We start from the raw sequence: 22355 nt of genomic DNA on the forward strand, positions 1-22355 counted from the left end.
CACATTGACAACCATTCTGTTAGATAGCTGCGTTTCCGTTTTAGATGCAGTTATTTCTCTGTAGAGCCTATATTCCCTTTCACTCTGGAATATACAAACGCATCTCCTAGAAGAAACGGGTTTCTAACTCACTGAATCTAAACCTAGATTCAACTCCCTTCCGTGAACGAACGCACAGCAGAGCACTTTGAAAGAAACGTTTCTCCTGTGATTTAGACGGAGTCTTACGGATAGTTCTTATATATGCCTCTATTGGGCTGGAAAGGCCTGTTTTGAGATTCTGCACAGAAAGCGTTTGCAGACTGCTGAATCCACACACGAGTTTAACTCTGTAAGTTGAATGCACCCATTGACGACCATTCTGTTAGCTAGCTGCATTTTGCTTTTAGAAGCAGATATTTCTCTTCTTACTGCTGTTTCTTCTATACGCCGGTACTGGGCTAGAAACACCTGTTTTGAGATCCTGCACGAAAGGTGTTTGCAGACTGCTGAATCCACACACGTGTTTAACACTGTAAGTTGAATGCATACATTGACAACCATTCTGTAGCTAGCTGCATTTTGGTTTTAGGAGCAGGTATTTCTCTTCTTACTGCTGTTTCTTCTATATGGCACTATTGAGCTTTAAACGCCTGTTTGAGATTATGCACAGAAAGTGTCTGCAGACTACTGAATCCACACACGTGTTTAACTCTTTACGTTGAATGCAAACATTGACAGCTATTCTGTTAGATAGCTGCGTTTTGGATTTAGAAGAAGATATTTCTCTTCTTATTGCTGTTTCCTTTTTCTGCTGGTATTGGGCTGAAAACACGTCTTGAGATTCTGCACAGAAAGGTTTTGCAGACTGCTGAATCCCCACACGAATTTAACTTTGTAAATTGAATGCAAACATTGTCAACTATTCTGTTAGATTGCTGCGTATTGGATTTAGAATAAGATATTTCTCTTCTTATTGCTGTTTCTTCTATATGCCGGTATTGGGATGGAAACGCCTGTTTTGAGATTCTGCACAGAAAGTGTTTGCAGACGGCTGAATCCACACACGAGTTTAACACGGTAAGTTGAATGCACACATTGACGACCATTCTGTTAGCTAGCTCCATTTTGCTTTTAGAAGCAGATATTTCTCTTCTTACTGCTGTTTCTTCCAAATGCCGGTACTGGGCTGGAAACACGTCTTGAGATTCTGCACAGAAAGTGTTTGCCGGCTGCTGAATCCACACACGAGTTTAACTCTGTAAGTTAAATGCACACATTGACAAACATTCTGTTAGATAGCTGAGTTTTGGTTTTAGAGTCAGCTATTTCTCTTCCTATTGTGTTTCTTCTATATGCCGGTATTGGGATGGAAACGCCTGTTTTGGGATCCTGCACAGAAAGTGTTTGCAGACTGCTGAATCCACACAGGAGTTTAACTCTGTAAGTTGAATGCACACATTGACAACCATTCTGTTAGGTAGCTGCGTTTTTATTTTAGAAGCAGATTTTTCTCTTCTTGCTGCTGTTTCTTCTATATGGCGTATTGGGCTGGAGACGCCTGTTTTTAGTTTCTGCACCAGAAGTGTTTGCAGACCGCTGAATCCACACACGAGTTTACCTCTGTAAGCTGAATGCACACACTGACAACCATTGTGTTAGATTCCTACTTTTTCGTTTTAGAAGCAAGTATTTCTCTACTTAGTGCTACTTCTTCGATATGGCGTATTGGGCTGCAAACGCCTGTTTTGAGATCCTGCACAGAAAGTGTTTGCAGACTGCTGAAACAACACACGACTTTAAATCTGTAAGTTGAATGCACACATTGACAACCATTCTGTTAGGTAGCTGCATTTTAGTTTTAGAAGCAGATATTTCTCTTCTTAAGCTGTTTCTTCTATATGGCGGTAGAGGCATGGAAACGCCTGTTTTGAGATCCTGCACAGAAAGTGTTTGCAGACTGGTGAATCAACACACGAGTTTAATTCTGTAAGTTGAATGCACACATTGACAACCGTTCTGTTAGGTAGCTGTGTTTTAGTTTTAGAAGCAGATATTTCTCTTCTTGCTGCTGTTTCTTTTGTATGGCGTATTGGGCTGGAAACGCCTGTTTTTAGTTTCTGCACCGGAAGTGTTTGCAGACCGCTGTATCCACACACGAGTTTACCTCTGTAAGCTGAATGCACACACTGACAACCATTCTGTTAGATTCCTACTTTTTCGTTTTAGAAGCAGATATTTCTCTACTTAGTGCTGCTTCTTCTGTATGGCGTATTGGGCTGGAAACGACTGTTTTGAGATTCTGCACAGAAAGCGTTTGCAGACTGCTGAATCCACACACGAGTTTAACTCTGTAAGTTGAATGCACCCATTGACGACCATGCTGTTAGCTTGTTGCAGTTTGCTTTTAGAAGCAGATATTTCTCTTCTTACTGCTGTTTCTTCTATATGCCCGTACTGGGCGAGAAACACCTGTTTTGAGATCCTGCACAAAAGGTGTTTGCAGACTGCTGAATCCACACATGAGTTTAACTCTGTAAGTTGAATGCATACTTTGACAACCATTCTGTTAGATACCTGCTTTTCAGTTTTAGATGCAGTTATTTCTCTTCTTACTGCTGTTTCTTCTATATGGCGGTATAGGCATGGAAACGCCTGTTTTGAGATTTTGCATGGAAAGTGTTTGCAAACTGCTGAATCCACACATGAGTTTACCTCTGTACGTCAAATGCATACATTGACAACCATTCTGGTAGATAGCTGCGTTTCAGTTTTAGATGCAGTTATTTCTCTTCTTACTGCTGTTTCTTCTATATGCCAGTTGGGCTCGAAACGCATGTTTTGAGATTCTGCACAGAAAGTGTTTGCAGACTACTGAACCCCCACACGAATTTAACCTTGTAAATTGAATGCAAACATTGTCAACTATTCTGTTAGATAGCTGCGTTTTGGTTTTAGAAGAAGATATTTCTTTTCTTATTGCTGTTTCTTCTATATGCCGGCATTGGGATGGAAACGCATGTTTTGAGATTCTGCACAGAAAGTGTTTGCAGACTGCTGAATCCAAACACGAGTTTAACTCTGTAAGTTGAATGTACACATTGACAACCATTCTGTTAGATAGCTGCGTTTCCGTTTTAGATGCAGTTATTTCTCTGTAGAGCCTATATTCCCTTTCACTCTGGAATATACAAACGCATCTCCTAGAAGAAACGGGTTTCTAACTCACTGAATCTAAACCTAGATTCAACTCCCTTCCGTGAACGAACGCACAGCAGAGCACTTTGAAAGAAACGTTTCTCCTGTGATTTAGACGGAGTCTTACGGATAGTTCTTATATATGCCTCTATTGGGCTGGAAAGGCCTGTTTTGAGATTCTGCACAGAAAGCGTTTGCAGACTGCTGAATCCACACACGAGTTTAACTCTGTAAGTTGAATGCACCCATTGACGACCATTCTGTTAGCTAGCTGCATTTTGCTTTTAGAAGCAGATATTTCTCTTCTTACTGCTGTTTCTTCTATACGCCGGTACTGGGCTAGAAACACCTGTTTTGAGATCCTGCACGAAAGGTGTTTGCAGACTGCTGAATCCACACACGTGTTTAACACTGTAAGTTGAAGGCATACATTGACAACCATTCTGTAGCTAGCTGCATTTTGGTTTTAGGAGCAGGTATTTCTCTTCTTACTGCGGTTTCTTCTATATGGCACTATTGAGCTTTAAACGCCTGTTTGAGAATATGCACAGAAAGTGTCTGCAGACTACTGAATCCACACACGTGTTTAACTCTTTACGTTGAATGCAAACATTGACAGCTATTCTGTTAGATAGCTGCGTTTTGGATTTAGAAGAAGATATTTCTCTTCTTATTGCTGTTTCCTTTTTCTGCTGGTATTGGGCTGAAAACACGTCTTGAGATTCTGCACAGAAAGGTTTTGCAGACTGCTGAATCCCCACACGAATTTAACTTTGTAAATTGAATGCAAACATTGTCAACTATTCTGTTAGATTGCTGCGTATTGGATTTAGAATAAGATATTTCTCTTCTTATTGCTGTTTCTTCTATATGCCGGTATTGGGATGGAAACGCCTGTTTTGAGATTCTGCACAGAAAGTGTTTGCAGACGGCTGAATCCACACACGAGTTTAACACGGTAAGTTGAATGCACACATTGACGACCATTCTGTTAGCTAGCTCCATTTTGCTTTTAGAAGCAGATATTTCTCTTCTTACTGCTGTTTCTTCCAAATGCCGGTACTGGGCTGGAAACACGTCTTGAGATTCTGCATAGAAAGTGTTTGCCGGCTGCTGAATCCACACACGAGTTTAACTCTGTAAGTTGAATGCACACATTGACAAACATTCTGTTAGATAGCTGAGTTTTGGTTTTAGAGTCAGCTATTTCTCTTCCTATTGTGTTTCTTCTATATGCCGGTATTGGGATGGAAACGCCTGTTTTGGAATCCTGCACAGAAAGTGTTTGCAGACTGCTGAATCCACACAGGAGTTTAACTCTGTAAGTTGAATGCACACATTGACAACCATTCTGTTAGGTAGCTGCGTTTTTATTTTAGAAGCAGATTTTTCTCTTCTTGCTGCTGTTTCTTCTATATGGCGTATTGGGCTGGAGACGCCTGTTTTTAGTTTCTGCACCAGAAGTGTTTGCAGACCGCTGAATCCACACACGAGTTTACCTCTGTAAGCTGAATGCACACACTGACAACCATTGTGTTAGATTCCTACTTTTTCGTTTTAGAAGCAAGTATTTCTCTACTTAGTGCTACTTCTTCGATATGGCGTATGGCGCTGCAAACGCCTGTTTTGAGATCCTGCACAGAAAGTGTTTGCAGACTGCTGAAACAACACACGACTTTAAATCTGTAAGTTGAATGCACACATTTACAACCATTCTGTTAGGTAGCTGCATTTTAGTTTTAGAAGCAGATATTTCTCTTCTTAAGCTGTTTCTTCTATATGGCGGTAGAGGCATGGAAACGCCTGTTTTGAGATCCTGCACAGAAAGTGTTTGCAGACTGGTGAATCAACACACGAGTTTAATTCTGTAAGTTGAATGCACACATTGACAACCATTCTGTTAGGTAGCTGTGTTGTAGTTTTAGAAGCAGATATTTCTCTTCTTGCTGCTGTTTCTTTTGTATGGCGTATTGGGCTGGAAACGCCTGTTTTTAGTTTCTGCACCGGAAGTGTTTGCAGACCGCTGTATCCACACACGAGTTTACCTCTGTAAGCTGAATGCACACACTGACAACCATTCTGTTAGATTCCTACTTTTTCGTTTTAGAAGCAGATATTTCTCTACTTAGTGCTGCTTCTTCTGTATGGCGTATTGGGCTGGAAACGACTGTTTTGAGATTCTGCACAGAAAGCGTTTGCAGACTGCTGAATCCACACACGAGTTTAACTCTGTAAGTTGAATGCACCCATTGACGACCATGCTGTTAGCTTGTTGCAGTTTGCTTTTAGAAGCAGATATTTCTCTTCTTACTGCTGTTTCTTCTATATGCCCGTACTGGGCGAGAAACACCTGTTTTGAGATCCTGCACAAAAGGTGTTTGCAGACTGCTGAATCCACACATGAGTTTAACTCTGTAAGTTGAATGCATACATTGACAACCATTCTGTTAGATACCTGCTTTTCAGTTTTAGATGCAGTTATTTCTCTTCTTACTGCTGTTTCTTCTATATGGCGGTATAGGCATGGAAACGCCTGTTTTGAGATTTTGCATGGAAAGTGTTTGCAAACTGCTGAATCCACACATGAGTTTACCTCTGTACGTCAAATGCATACATTGACAACCATTCTGGTAGATAGCTGCGTTTCAGTTTTAGATGCAGTTATTTCTCTTCTTACTGCTGTTTCTTCTATATGCCAGTTGGGCTCGAAACGCATGTTTTGAGATTCTGCACAGAAAGTGTTTGCAGACTACTGAACCCCCACACGAATTTAACCTTGTAAATTGAATGCAAACATTGTCAACTATTCTGTTAGATAGCTGCGTTTTGGTTTTAGAAGAAGATATTTCTTTTCTTATTGCTGTTTCTTCTATATGCCGGCACTGGGATGGAAACGCCTGTTTTGAGATTCTGCACAGAAAGTGTTTGCAGACTGCTGAATCCAAACACGAGTTTAACTCTGTAAGTTGAATGTACACATTGACAACCATTCTGTTAGATAGCTGCGTTTCCGTTTTAGATGCAGTTATTTCTCTGTAGAGCCTATATTCCCTTTCACTCTGGAATATACAAACGCATCTCCTAGAAGAAACGGGTTTCTAACTCACTGAATCTAAACCTAGATTCAACTCCCTTCCGTGAACGAACGCACAGCAGAGCACTTTGAAAGAAACGTTTCTCCTGTGATTTAGACGGAGTCTTACGGATAGTTCTTATATATGCCTCTATTGGGCTGGAAAGGCCTGTTTTGAGATTCTGCACAGAAAGCGTTTGCAGACTGCTGAATCCACACACGAGTTTAACTCTGTAAGTTGAATGCACCCATTGACGACCATTCTGTTAGCTAGCTGCATTTTGCTTTTAGAAGCAGATATTTCTCTTCTTACTGCTGTTTCTTCTATACGCCGGTACTGGGCTAGAAACACCTGTTTTGAGATCCTGCACGAAAGGTGTTTGCAGACTGCTGAATCCACACACGTGTTTAACACTGTAAGTTGAAGGCATACATTGACAACCATTCTGTAGCTAGCTGCATTTTGGTTTTAGGAGCAGGTATTTCTCTTCTTACTGCTGTTTCTTCTATATGGCACTATTGAGCTTTAAACGCCTGTTTGAGATTATGCACAGAAAGTGTCTGCAGACTACTGAATCCACACACGTGTTTAACTCTTTACGTTGAATGCAAACATTGACAGCTATTCTGTTAGATAGCTGCGTTTTGGATTTAGAAGAAGATATTTCTCTTCTTATTGCTGTTTCCTTTTTCTGCTGGTATTGGGCTGAAAACACGTCTTGAGATTCTGCACAGAAAGGTTTTGCAGACTGCTGAATCCCCACACGAATTTAACTTTGTAAATTGAATGCAAACATTGTCAACTATTCTGTTAGATAGCTGCGTATTGGATTTAGAATAAGATATTTCTCTTCTTATTGCTGTTTCTTCTATATGCCGGTATTTTGATGGAAACGCCTGTTTTGAGATTCTGCACAGAAAGTGTTTGCAGACGGCTGAATCCACACACGAGTTTAACACGGTAAGTTGAATGCACACATTGACGACCATTCTGTTAGCTAGCTCCATTTTGCTTTTAGAAGCAGATATTTCTCTTCTTACTGCTGTTTCTTCCAAATGCCGGTACTGGGCTGGAAACACGTCTTGAGATTCTGCATAGAAAGTGTTTGCCGGCTGCTGAATCCACACACGAGTTTAACTCTGTAAGTTGAATGCACACATTGACAAACATTCTGTTAGATAGCTGAGTTTTGCTTTTAGAGTCAGATATTTCTCTTCCTATTGTGTTTCTTCTATATGCCGGTATTGGGATGGAAACGCCTGTTTTGGGATCCTGCACAGAAAGTGTTTGCAGACTGCTGAATCCACACAGGAGTTTAACTCTGTAAGTTGAATGCACACATTGACAACCATTCTGTTAGGTAGCTGCGTTTTTATTTTAGAAGCAGATTTTTCTCTTCTTGCTGCTGTTTCTTCTATATGGCGTATTGGGCTGGAGACGCCTGTTTTTAGTTTCTGCACCAGAAGTGTTTGCAGACCGCTGAATCCACACACGAGTTTACCTCTGTAAGCTGAATGCACACACTGACAACCATTGTGTTAGATTCCTACTTTTTCGTTTTAGAAGCAAGTATTTCTCTACTTAGTGCTACTTCTTCGATATGGCGTATTGGGCTGCAAACGCCTGTTTTGAGATCCTGCACAGAAAGTGTTTGCAGACTGCTGAAACAACACACGACTTTAAATCTGTAAGTTGAATGCACACATTGACAACCATTCTGTTAGGTAGCTGCATTTTAGTTTTAGAAGCAGATATTTCTCTTCTTAAGCTGTTTCTTCTATATGGCGGTAGAGGCATGGAAACGCCTGTTTTGAGATCCTGCACAGAAAGTGTTTGCAGACTGGTGAATCAACACACGAGTTTAATTCTGTAAGTTGAATGCACACATTGACAACCGTTCTGTTAGGTAGCTGTGTTGTAGTTTTAGAAGCAGATATTTCTCTTCTTGCTGCTGTTTCTTTTGTATGGCGTATTGGGCTGGAAACGCCTGTTTTTAGTTTCTGCACCGGAAGTGTTTGCAGACCGCTGTATCCACACACGAGTTTACCTCTGTAAGCTGAATGCACACACTGACAACCATTCTGTTAGATTCCTACTTTTTCGTTTTAGAAGCAGATATTTCTCTACTTAGTGCTGCTTCTTCTGTATGGCGTATTGGGCTGGAAACGACTGTTTTGAGATTCTGCACAGAAAGCGTTTGCAGACTGCTGAATCCACACACGAGTTTAACTCTGTAAGTTGAATGCACCCATTGACGACCATGCTGTTAGCTTGTTGCAGTTTGCTTTTAGAAGCAGATATTTCTCTTCTTACTGCTGTTTCTTCTATATGCCCGTACTGGGCGAGAAACACCTGTTTTGAGATCCTGCACAAAAGGTGTTTGCAGACTGCTGAATCCACACATGAGTTTAACTCTGTAAGTTGAATGCATACTTTGACAACCATTCTGTTAGATACCTGCTTTTCAGTTTTAGATGCAGTTATTTCTCTTCTTACTGCTGTTTCTTCTATATGGCGGTATAGGCATGGAAACGCCTGTTTTGAGATTTTGCATGGAAAGTGTTTGCAAACTGCTGAATCCACACATGAGTTTACCTCTGTACGTCAAATGCATACATTGACAACCATTCTGGTAGATAGCTGCGTTTCAGTTTTAGATGCAGTTATTTCTCTTCTTACTGCTGTTTCTTCGATATGCCAGTTGGGCTCGAAACGCATGTTTTGAGATTCTGCACAGAAAGTGTTTGCAGACTACTGAACCCCCACACGAATTTAACCTTGTAAATTGAATGCAAACATTGTCAACTATTCTGTTAGATAGCTGCGTTTTGGTTTTAGAAGAAGATATTTCTTTTCTTATTGCTGTTTCTTCTATATGCCGGCACTGGGATGGAAACGCCTGTTTTGAGATTCTGCACAGAAAGTGTTTGCAGACTGCTGAATCCAAACACGAGTTTAACTCTGTAAGTTGAATGTACACATTGACAACCATTCTGTTAGATAGCTGCGTTTCCGTTTTAGATGCAGTTATTTCTCTGTAGAGCCTATATTCCCTTTCACTCTGGAATATACAAACGCATCTCCTAGAAGAAACGGGTTTCTAACTCACTGAATCTAAACCTAGATTCAACTCCCTTCCGTGAACGAACGCACAGCAGAGCACTTTGAAAGAAACGTTTCTCCTGTGATTTAGACGGAGTCTTACGGATAGTTCTTATATATGCCTCTATTGGGCTGGAAAGGCCTGTTTTGAGATTCTGCACAGAAAGCGTTTGCAGACTGCTGAATCCACACACGAGTTTAACTCTGTAAGTTGAATGCACCCATTGACGACCATTCTGTTAGCTAGCTGCATTTTGCTTTTAGAAGCAGATATTTCTCTTATTACTGCTGTTTCTTCTATACGCCGGTACTGGGCTAGAAACACCTGTTTTGAGATCCTGCACGAAAGGTGTTTGCAGACTGCTGAATCCACACACGTGTTTAACACTGTAAGTTGAAGGCATACATTGACAACCATTCTGTAGCTAGCTGCATTTTGGTTTTAGGAGCAGGTATTTCTCTTCTTACTGCTGTTTCTTCTATATGGCACTATTGAGCTTTAAACGCCTGTTTGAGATTATGCACAGAAAGTGTCTGCAGACTACTGAATCCACACACGTGTTTAACTCTTTACGTTGAATGCAAACATTGACAGCTATTCTGTTAGATAGCTGCGTTTTGGATTTAGAAGAAGATATTTCTCTTCTTATTGCTGTTTCCTTTTTCTGCTGGTATTGGGCTGAAAACACGTCTTGAGATTCTGCACAGAAAGGTTTTGCAGACTGCTGAATCCCCACACGAATTTAACTTTGTAAATTGAATGCAAACATTGTCAACTATTCTGTTAGATAGCTGCGTATTGGATTTAGAATAAGATATTTCTCTTCTTATTGCTGTTTCTTCTATATGCCGGTATTTTGATGGAAACGCCTGTTTTGAGATTCTGCACAGAAAGTGTTTGCAGACGGCTGAATCCACACACGAGTTTAACACGGTAAGTTGAATGCACACATTGACGACCATTCTGTTAGCTAGCTCCATTTTGCTTTTAGAAGCAGATATTTCTCTTCTTACTGCTGTTTCTTCCAAATGCCGGTACTGGGCTGGAAACACGTCTTGAGATTCTGCATAGAAAGTGTTTGCCGGCTGCTGAATCCACACACGAGTTTAACTCTGTAAGTTGAATGCACACATTGACAAACATTCTGTTAGATAGCTGAGTTTTGGTTTTAGAGTCAGATATTTCTCTTCCTATTGTGTTTCTTCTATATGCCGGTATTGGGATGGAAACGCCTGTTTTGGGATCCTGCACAGAAAGTGTTTGCAGACTGCTGAATCCACACAGGAGTTTAACTCTGTAAGTTGAATGCACACATTGACAACCATTCTGTTAGGTAGCTGCGTTTTTATTTTAGAAGCAGATTTTTCTCTTCTTGCTGCTGTTTCTTCTATATGGCGTATTGGGCTGGAGACGCCTGTTTTTAGTTTCTGCACCAGAAGTGTTTGCAGACCGCTGAATCCACACACGAGTTTACCTCTGTAAGCTGAATGCACACACTGACAACCATTGTGTTAGATTCCTACTTTTTCGTTTTAGAAGCAAGTATTTCTCTACTTAGTGCTACTTCTTCGATATGGCGTATTGGGCTGCAAACGCCTGTTTTGAGATCCTGCACAGAAAGTGTTTGCAGACTGCTGAAACAACACACGACTTTAAATCTGTAAGTTGAATGCACACATTGACAACCATTCTGTTAGGTAGCTGCATTTTAGTTTTAGAAGCAGATATTTCTCTTCTTAAGCTGTTTCTTCTATATGGCGGTAGAGGCATGGAAACGCCTGTTTTGAGATCCTGCACAGAAAGTGTTTGCAGACTGGTGAATCAACACACGAGTTTAATTCTGTAAGTTGAATGCACACATTGACAACCGTTCTGTTAGGTAGCTGTGTTGTAGTTTTAGAAGCAGATATTTCTCTTCTTGCTGCTGTTTCTTTTGTATGGCGTATTGGGCTGGAAACGCCTGTTTTTAGTTTCTGCACCGGAAGTGTTTGCAGACCGCTGTATCCACACACGAGTTTACCTCTGTAAGCTGAATGCACACACTGACAACCATTCTGTTAGATTCCTACTTTTTCGTTTTAGAAGCAGATATTTCTCTACTTAGTGCTGCTTCTTCTGTATGGCGTATTGGGCTGGAAACGACTGTTTTGAGATTCTGCACAGAAAGCTTTTGCAGACTGCTGAATCCACACACGAGTTTAACTCTGTAAGTTGAATGCACCCATTGACGACCATGCTGTTAGCTTGTTGCAGTTTGCTTTTAGAAGCAGATATTTCTCTTCTTACTGCTGTTTCTTCTATATGCCCGTACTGGGCGAGAAACACCTGTTTTGAGATCCTGCACAAAAGGTGTTTGCAGACTGCTGAATCCACACATGAGTTTAACTCTGTAAGTTGAATGCATACTTTGACAACCATTCTGTTAGATACCTGCTTTTCAGTTTTAGATGCAGTTATTTCTCTTCTTACTGCTGTTTCTTCTATATGGCGGTATAGGCATGGAAACGCCTGTTTTGAGATTTTGCATGGAAAGTTTTTGCAAACTGCTGAATCCACACATGAGTTTACCTCTGTACGTCAAATGCATACATTGACAACCATTCTGGTAGATAGCTGCGTTTCAGTTTTAGATGCAGTTATTTCTCTTCTTACTGCTGTTTCTTCGATATGCCAGTTGGGCTCGAAACGCATGTTTTGAGATTCTGCACAGAAAGTGTTTGCAGACTACTGAACCCCCACACGAATTTAACCTTGTAAATTGAATGCAAACATTGTCAACTATTCTGTTAGATAGCTGCGTTTTGGTTTTAGAAGAAGATATTTCTTTTCTTATTGCTGTTTCTTCTATATGCCGGCACTGGGATGGAAACGCCTGTTTTGAGATTCTGCACAGAAAGTGTTTGCAGACTGCTGAATCCAAACACGAGTTTAACTCTGTAAGTTGAATGTACACATTGACAACCATTCTGTTAGATAGCTGCGTTTCCGTTTTAGATGCAGTTATTTCTCTGTAGAGCCTATATTCCCTTTCACTCTGGAATATACAAACGCATCTCCTAGAAGAAACGGGTTTCTAACTCACTGAATCTAAACCTAGATTCAACTCCCTTCCGTGAACGAACGCACAGCAGAGCACTTTGAAAGAAACGTTTCTCCTGTGATTTAGACGGAGTCTTACGGATAGTTCTTATATATGCCTCTATTGGGCTGGAAAGGCCTGTTTTGAGATTCTGCACAGAAAGCGTTTGCAGACTGCTGAATCCACACACGAGTTTAACTCTGTAAGTTGAATGCACCCATTGACGACCATTCTGTTAGCTAGCTGCATTTTGCTTTTAGAAGCAGATATTTCTCTTATTACTGCTGTTTCTTCTATACGCCGGTACTGGGCTAGAAACACCTGTTTTGAGATCCTGCACGAAAGGTGTTTGCAGACTGCTGAATCCACACACGTGTTTAACACTGTAAGTTGAAGGCATACATTGACAACCATTCTGTAGCTAGCTGCATTTTGGTTTTAGGAGCAGGTATTTCTCTTCTTACTGCTGTTTCTTCTATATGGCACTATTGAGCTTTAAACGCCTGTTTGAGATTATGCACAGAAAGTGTCTGCAGACTACTGAATCCACACACGTGTTTAACTCTTTACGTTGAATGCAAACATTGACAGCTATTCTGTTAGATAGCTGCGTTTTGGATTTAGAAGAAGATATTTCTCTTCTTATTGCTGTTTCCTTTTTCTGCTGGTATTGGGCTGAAAACACGTCTTGAGATTCTGCACAGAAAGGTTTTGCAGACTGCTGAATCTCCACACGAATTTAACTTTGTAAATTGAATGCAAACATTGTCAACTATTCTGTTAGATAGCTGCGTATTGGATTTAGAATAAGATATTTCTCTTCTTATTGCTGTTTCTTCTATATGCCGGTATTGGGATGGAAACGCCTGTTTTGAGATTCTGCACAGAAAGTGTTTGCAGACGGCTGAATCCACACACGAGTTTAACACGGTAAGTTGAATGCACACATTGACGACCATTCTGTTAGCTAGCTCCATTTTGCTTTTAGAAGCAGATATTTCTCTTCTTACTGCTGTTTCTTCCAAATGCCGGTACTGGGCTGGAAACACGTCTTGAGATTCTGCACAGAAAGTGTTTGCCGGCTGCTGAATCCACACACGAGTTTAACTCTGTAAGTTGAATGCACACATTGACAAACATTCTGTTAGATAGCTGAGTTTTGGTTTTAGAGTCAGATATTTCTCTTCCTATTGTGTTTCTTCTATATGCCGGTATTGGGATGGAAACGCCTGTTTTGGGATCCTGCACAGAAAGTGTTTGCAGACTGCTGAATCCACACAGGAGTTTAACTCTGTAAGTTGAATGCACACATTGACAACCATTCTGTTAGGTAGCTGCGTTTTTATTTTAGAAGCAGATTTTTCTCTTCTTGCTGCTGTTTCTTCTATATGGCGTATTGGGCTGGAGACGCCTGTTTTTAGTTTCTGCACCAGAAGTGTTTGCAGACCGCTGAATCCACACACGAGTTTACCTCTGTAAGCTGAATGCACACACTGACAACCATTGTGTTAGATTCCTACTTTTTCGTTTTAGAAGCAAGTATTTCTCTACTTAGTGCTACTTCTTCGATATGGCGTATGGGGCTGCAAACGCCTGTTTTGAGATCCTGCACAGAAAGTGTTTGCAGACTGCTGAAACAACACACGACTTTAAATCTGTAAGTTGAATGCACACATTGACAACCATTCTGTTAGGTAGCTGCATTTTAGTTTTAGAAGCAGATATTTCTCTTCTTGCTGCTGTTTCTTTTGTATGGCGTATTGGACTGGAAACGCCTGTTTTTAGTTTCTGCACCGGAAGTGTTTCCAGACCGCTGTATCCACACACGAGTTTACCTCTGTAAGCTGAATGCACACACTGACAAACATTCTGTTAGATTCCTACTTTTTCGTTTTAGAAGCAGATATTTCTCTACTTAGTGCTGCTTCTTCTGTATGGCGTATTGGGCTGGAAACGACTGTTTTGAGATTCTGCACAGAAAGCGTTTGCAGACTGCTGAATCCACACACGAGTTTAACTCTGTAAGTTGAATGCACCCATTGACGACCATGCTGTTAGCTTGTTGCAGTTTGCTTTTAGAAGCAGATATTTCTCTTCTTACTGCTGTTTCTTCTATATGCCCGTACTGGGCGAGAAACACCTGTTTTGAGATCCTGCACAAAAGGTGTTTGCAGACTGCTGAATCCACACATGAGTTTAACTCTGTAAGTTGAATGCATACTTTGACAACCATTCTGTTAGATACCTGCTTTTCAGTTTTAGATGCAGTTATTTCTCTTCTTACTGCTGTTTCTTCTATATGGCGGTATAGGCATGGAAACGCCTGTTTTGAGATTTTGCATGGAAAGTGTTTGCAAACTGCTGAATCCACACATGAGTTTACCTCTGTACGTCAAATGCATACATTGACAACCATTCTGGTAGATAGCTGCGTTTCAGTTTTAGATGCAGTTATTTCTCTTCTTACTGCTGTTTCTTCTATATGCCAGTTGGGCTCGAAACGCATGTTTTGAGATTCTGCACAGAAAGTGTTTGCAGACTACTGAACCCCCACACGAATTTAACCTTGTAAATTGAATGCAAACATTGTCAACTATTCTGTTAGATAGCTGCGTTTTGGTTTTAGAAGAAGATATTTCTTTTCTTATTGCTGTTTCTTCTATATGCCGGCATTGGGATGGAAACGCCTGTTTTGAGATTCTGCACAGAAAGTGTTTGCAGACTGCTGAATCCAAACACGAGTTTAACTCTGTAAGTTGAATGTACACATTGACAACCATTCTGTTAGATAGCTGCGTTTCCGTTTTAGATGCAGTTATTTCTCTGTAGAGCCTATATTCCCTTTCACTCTGGAATATACAAACGCATCTCCTAGAAGAAACGGGTTTCTAACTCACTGAATCTAAACCTAGATTCAACTCCCTTCCGTGAACGAACGCACAGCAGAGCACTTTGAAAGAAACGTTTCTCCTGTGATTTAGACGGAGTCTTACGGATAGTTCTTATATATGCCTCTATTGGGCTGGAAAGGCCTGTTTTGAGATTCTGCACAGAAAGCGTTTGCAGACTGCTGAATCCACACACGAGTTTAACTCTGTAAGTTGAATGCACCCATTGACGACCATTCTGTTAGCTAGCTGCATTTTGCTTTTAGAAGCAGATATTTCTCTTCTTACTGCTGTTTCTTCTATACGCCGGTACTGGGCTAGAAACACCTGTTTTGAGATCCTGCACGAAAGGTGTTTGCAGACTGCTGAATCCACACACGTGTTTAACACTGTAAGTTGAAGGCATACATTGACAACCATTCTGTAGCTAGCTGCATTTTGGTTTTAGGAGCAGGTATTTCTCTTCTTACTGCTGTTTCTTCTATATGGCACTATTGAGCTTTAAACGCCTGTTTGAGATTATGCACAGAAAGTGTCTGCAGACTACTGAATCCACACACGTGTTTAACTCTTTACGTTGAATGCAAACATTGACAGCTATTCTGTTAGATAGCTGCGTTTTGGATTTAGAAGAAGATATTTCTCTTCTTATTGCTGTTTCCTTTTTCTGCCGGTATTGGGCTGAAAACACGTCTTGAGATTCTGCACAGAAAGGTTTTGCAGACTGCTGAATCCCCACACGAATTTAACTTTGTAAATTGAATGCAAACATTGTCAACTATTCTGTTAGATAGCTGCGTATTGGATTTAGAATAAGATATTTCTCTTCTTATTGCTGTTTCTTCTATATGCCGGTATTGGGATGGAAACGCCTGTTTTGAGATTCTGCACAGAAAGTGTTTGCAGACGGCTGAATCCACACACGAGTTTAACACGGTAAGTTGAATGCACACATTGACGACCATTCTGTTAGCTAGCTCCATTTTGCTTTTAGAAGCAGATATTTCTCTTCTTACTGCTGTTTCTTCCAAATGCCGGTACTGGGCTGGAAACACGTCTTGAGATTCTGCACAGAAAGTGTTTGCCGGCTGCTGAATCCACACACGAGTTTAACTCTGTAAGTTGAATGCACACATTGACAAACATTCTGTTAGATAGCTGAGTTTTGGTTTTAGAGTCAGATATTTCTCTTCCTATTGTGTTTCTTCTATATGCCGGTATTGGGATGGAAACGCCTGTTTTGGGATCCTGCACAGAAAGTGTTTGCAGACTGCTGAATCCACACAGGAGTTTAACTCTGTAAGTTGAATGCACACATTGACAACCATTCTGTTAGGTAGCTGCGTTTTTATTTTAGAAGCAGATTTTTCTCTTCTTGCTGCTGTTTCTTCTATATGGCGTATTGGGCTGGAGACGCCTGTTTTTAGTTTCTGCACCAGAAGTGTTTGCAGACCGCTGAATCCACACACGAGTTTACCTCTGTAAGCTGAATGCACACACTGACAACCATTGTGTTAGATTCCTACTTTTTCGTTTTAGAAGCAAGTATTTCTCTACTTAGTGCTACTTCTTCGATATGGCGTATGGGGCTGCAAACGCCTGTTTTGAGATCCTGCACAGAAAGTGTTTGCAGACTGCTGAAACAACACACGACTTTAAATCTGTAAGTTGAATGCACACATTGACAACCATTCTGTTAGGTAGCTGCATTTTAGTTTTAGAAGCAGATATTTCTCTTCTTGCTGCTGTTTCTTTTGTATGGCGTATTGGGCTGGAAACGCCTGTTTTTAGTTTCTGCACCGGAAGTGTTTCCAGACCGCTGTATCCACACACGAGTTTACCTCTGTAAGCTGAATGCACACACTGACAAACATTCTGTTAGATTCCTACTTTTTCGTTTTAGAAGCAGATATTTCTCTACTTAGTGCTGCTTCTTCTGTATGGCGTATTGGGCTGGAAACGACTGTTTTGAGATTCTGCACAGAAAGCGTTTGCAGACTGCTGAATCCACACACGAGTTTAACTCTGTAAGTTGAATGCACCCATTGACGACCATGCTGTTAGCTTGTTGCAGTTTGCTTTTAGAAGCAGATATTTCTCTTCTTACTGCTGTTTCTTCTATATGCCCGTTCTGGGCGAGAAACACCTGTTTTGAGATCCTGCACAAAAGGTGTTTGCAGACTGCTGAATCCACACATGAGTTTAACTCTGTAAGTTGAATGCATACATTGACAACCATTCTGTTAGATACCTGCTTTTCAGTTTTGGATGCAGTTATTTCTCTTCTTACTGCTGTTTCTTCTATATGGCGGTATAGGCATGGAAACGCCTGTTTTGAGATTTTGCATGGAAAGTGTTTGCAAACTGCTGAATCCACACATGAGTTTACCTCTGTACGTCAAATGCATACATTGACAACCATTCTGGTAGATAGCTGCGTTTCAGTTTTAGATGCAGTTATTTCTCTTCTTACTGCTGTTTCTTCTATATGCCAGTTGGGCTCGAAACGCATGTTTTGAGATTCTGCACAGAAAGTGTTTGCAGACTGCTAAATCCAAACACGAGTTTAACTCTGTAAGTTGAATGTACACATTGACAACCATTCTGTTAGATAGCTGCGTTTCCGTTTTAGATGCAGTTATTTCTCTGTAGAGCCTATATTCCCTTTCACTCTGGAATATACAAACGCATCTCCTAGAAGAAACGGGTTTCTAACTCACTGAATCTAAACCTAGATTCAACTCCCTTCCGTGAACGAACGCACAGCAGAGCACTTTGAAAGAAACGTTTCTCCTGTGATTTAGACGGAGTCTTACGGATAGTTCTTATATATGCCTCTATTGGGCTGGAAAGGCCTGTTTTGAGATTCTGCACAGAAAGCGTTTGCAGACTGCTGAATCCACACACGAGTTTAACTCTGTAAGTTGAATGCACCCATTGACGACCATTCTGTTAGCTAGCTGCATTTTGCTTTTAGAAGCAGATATTTCTCTTCTTACTGCTGTTTCTTCTATACGCCGGTACTGGGCTAGAAACACCTGTTTTGAGATCCTGCACGAAAGGTGTTTGCAGACTGCTGAATCCACACACGTGTTTAACACTGTAAGTTGAATGCATACATTGACAACCATTCTGTAGCTAGCTGCATTTTGGTTTTAGGAGCAGGTATTTCTCTTCTTACTGCTGTTTCTTCTATATGGCACTATTGAGCTTTAAACGCCTGTTTGAGATTATGCACAGAAAGTGTCTGCAGACTACTGAATCCACACACGTGTTTAACTCTTTACGTTGAATGCAAACATTGACAGCTATTCTGTTAGATAGCTGCGTTTTGGATTTAGAAGAAGATATTTCTCTTCTTATTGCTGTTTCCTTTTTCTGCTGGTATTGGGCTGAAAACACGTCTTGAGATTCTGCACAGAAAGGTTTTGCAGACTGCTGAATCTCCACACGAATTTAACTTTGTAAATTGAATGCAAACATTGTCAACTATTCTGTTAGATAGCTGCGTATTGGATTTAGAATAAGATATTTCTCTTCTTATTGCTGTTTCTTCTATATGCCGGTATTGGGATGGAAACGCCTGTTTTGAGATTCTGCACAGAAAGTGTTTGCAGACGGCTGAATCCACACACGAGTTTAACACGGTAAGTTGAATGCACACATTGACGACCATTCTGTTAGCTAGCTCCATTTTGCTTTTAGAAGCAGATATTTCTCTTCTTACTGCTGTTTCTTCCAAATGCCGGTACTGGGCTGGAAACACGTCTTGAGATTCTGCACAGAAAGTGTTTGCCGGCTGCTGAATCCACACACGAGTTTAACTCTGTAAGTTGAATGCACACATTGACAAACATTCTGTTAGATAGCTGAGTTTTGGTTTTAGAGTCAGATATTTCTCTTCCTATTGTGTTTCTTCTATATGCTGGTATTGGGATGGAAACGCCTGTTTTGGGATCCTGCACAGAAAGTGTTTGCAGACTGGTGAATCCACACAGGAGTTTAACTCTGTAAGTTGAATGCACACATTGACAACCATTCTGTTAGGTAGCTGCGTTTTTATTTTAGAAGCAGATTTTTCTCTTCTTGCTGCTGTTTCTTCTATATGGCGTATTGGGCTGGAGACGCCTGTTTTTAGTTTCTGCACCAGAAGTGTTTGCAGACCGCTGAATCCACACACGAGTTTACCTCTGTAAGCTGAATGCACACACTGACAACCATTGTGTTAGATTCCTACTTTTTCGTTTTAGAAGCAAGTATTTCTCTACTTAGTGCTACTTCTTCGATATGGCGTATGGGGCTGCAAACGCCTGTTTTGAGATCCTGCACAGAAAGTGTTTGCAGACTGCTGAAACAACACACGACTTTAAATCTGTAAGTTGAATGCACACATTGACAACCATTCTGTTAGGTAGCTGCATTTTAGTTTTAGAAGCAGATATTTCTCTTCTTGCTGCTGTTTCTTTTGTATGGCGTATTGGGCTGGAAACGCCTGTTTTAGTTTCTGCACCGGAAGTGTTTCCAGACCGCTGTATCCACACACGAGTTTACCTCTGTAAGCTGAATGCACACACTGACAAACATTCTGTTAGATTCCTACTTTTTCGTTTTAGAAGCAGATATTTCTCTACTTAGTGCTGCTTCTTCTGTATGGCGTATTGGGCTGGAAACGACTGTTTTGAGATTCTGCACAGAAAGCTTTTGCAGACTGCTGAATCCACACACGAGTTTAACTCTGTAAGTTGAATGCACCCATTGACGACCATGCTGTTAGCTTGTTGCAGTTTGCTTTTAGAAGCAGATATTTCTCTTCTTACTGCTGTTTCTTCTATATGCCCGTACTGGGCGAGAAACACCTGTTTTGAGATCCTGCACAAAAGGTGTTTGCAGACTGCTGAATCCACACATGAGTTTAACTCTGTAAGTTGAATGCATACATTGACAACCATTCTGTTAGATACCTGCTTTTCAGTTTTAGATGCAGTTATTTCTCTTCTTACTGCTGTTTCTTCTATATGGCGGTATAGGCATGGAAACGCCTGTTTTGAGATTTTGCATGGAAAGTTTTTGCAAACTGCTGAATCCACACATGAGTTTACCTCTGTACGTCAAATGCATACATTGACAACCATTCTGGTAGATAGCTGCGTTTCAGTTTTAGATGCAGTTATTTCTCTTCTTACTGCTGTTTCTTCTATATGCCAGTTGGGCTCGAAACGCATGTTTTGAGATTCTGCACAGAAAGTGTTTGCAGACTACTGAACCCCCACACGAATTTAACCTTGTAAATTGAATGCAAACATTGTCAACTATTCTGTTAGATAGCTGCGTTTTGGTTTTAGAAGAAGATATTTCTTTTCTTATTGCTGTTTCTTCTATATGCCGGCATTGGGATGGAAACGCATGTTTTGAGATTCTGCACAGAAAGTGTTTGCAGACTGCTGAATCCAAACACGAGTTTAACTCTGTAAGTTGAATGTACACATTGACAACCATTCTGTTAGATAGCTGCGTTTCCGTTTTAGATGCAGTTATTTCTCTGTAGAGCCTATATTCCCTTTCACTCTGGAATATACAAACGCATCTCCTAGAAGAAACGGGTTTCTAACTCACTGAATCTAAACCTAGATTCAACTCCCTTCCGTGAACGAACGCACAGCAGAGCACTTTGAAAGAAACGTTTCTCCTGTGATTTAGACGGAGTCTTACGGATAGTTCTTATATATGCCTCTATTGGGCTGGAAAGGCCTGTTTTGAGATTCTGCACAGAAAGCGTTTGCAGACTGCTGAATCCACACACGAGTTTAACTCTGTAAGTTGAATGCACCCATTGACGACCATTCTGTTAGCTAGCTGCATTTTGCTTTTAGAAGCAGATATTTCTCTTCTTACTGCTGTTTCTTCTCTACGCCGGTACTGGGCTAGAAACACCTGTTTTGAGATCCTGCACGAAAGGTGTTTGCAGACTGCTGAATCCACACACGTGTTTAACACTGTAAGTTGAAGGCATACATTGACAACCATTCTGTAGCTAGCTGCATTTTGGTTTTAGGAGCAGGTATTTCTCTTCTTACTGCTGTTTCTTCTATATGGCACTATTGAGCTTTAAACGCCTGTTTGAGATTATGCACAGAAAGTGTCTGCAGACTACTGAATCCACACACGTGTTTAACTCTTTACGTTGAATGCAAACATTGACAGCTATTCTGTTAGATAGCTGCGTTTTGGATTTAGAAGAAGATATTTCTCTTCTTATTGCTGTTTCCTTTTTCTGCTGGTATTGGGCTGAAAACACGTCTTGAGATTCTGCACAGAAAGGTTTTGCAGACTGCTGAATCTCCACACGAATTTAACTTTGTAAATTGAATGCAAACATTGTCAACTATTCTGTTAGATAGCTGCGTATTGGATTTAGAATAAGATATTTCTCTTCTTATTGCTGTTTCTTCTATATGCCGGTATTGGGATGGAAACGCCTGTTTTGAGATTCTGCACAGAAAGTGTTTGCAGACGGCTGAATCCACACACGAGTTTAACACGGTAAGTTGAATGCACACATTGACGACCATTCTGTTAGCTAGCTCCATTTTGCTTTTAGAAGCAGATATTTCTCTTCTTACTGCTGTTTCTTCCAAATGCCGGTACTGGGCTGGAAACACGTCTTGAGATTCTGCACAGAAAGTGTTTGCCGGCTGCTGAATCCACACACGAGTTTAACTCTGTAAGTTGAATGCACACATTGACAAACATTCTGTTAGATAGCTGAGTTTTGGTTTTAGAGTCAGATATTTCTCTTCCTATTGTGTTTCTTCTATATGCTGGTATTGGGATGGAAACGCCTGTTTTGGGATCCTGCACAGAAAGTGTTTGCAGACTGCTGAATCCACACAGGAGTTTAACTCTGTAAGTTGAATGCACACATTGACAACCATTCTGTTAGGTAGCTGCGTTTTTATTTTAGAAGCAGATTTTTCTCTTCTTGCTGCTGTTTCTTCTATATGGCGTATTGGGCTGGAGACGCCTGTTTTTAGTTT

This window comes from Aotus nancymaae, unplaced genomic scaffold (genome assembly GCF_030222135.1).
Source record: "Aotus nancymaae isolate 86718 unplaced genomic scaffold, 86718_ANA_hifiasm-v0.15.2.pri h1tg000058l, whole genome shotgun sequence".
Taxonomy (NCBI): Eukaryota; Metazoa; Chordata; class Mammalia; order Primates; family Aotidae; genus Aotus; species Aotus nancymaae.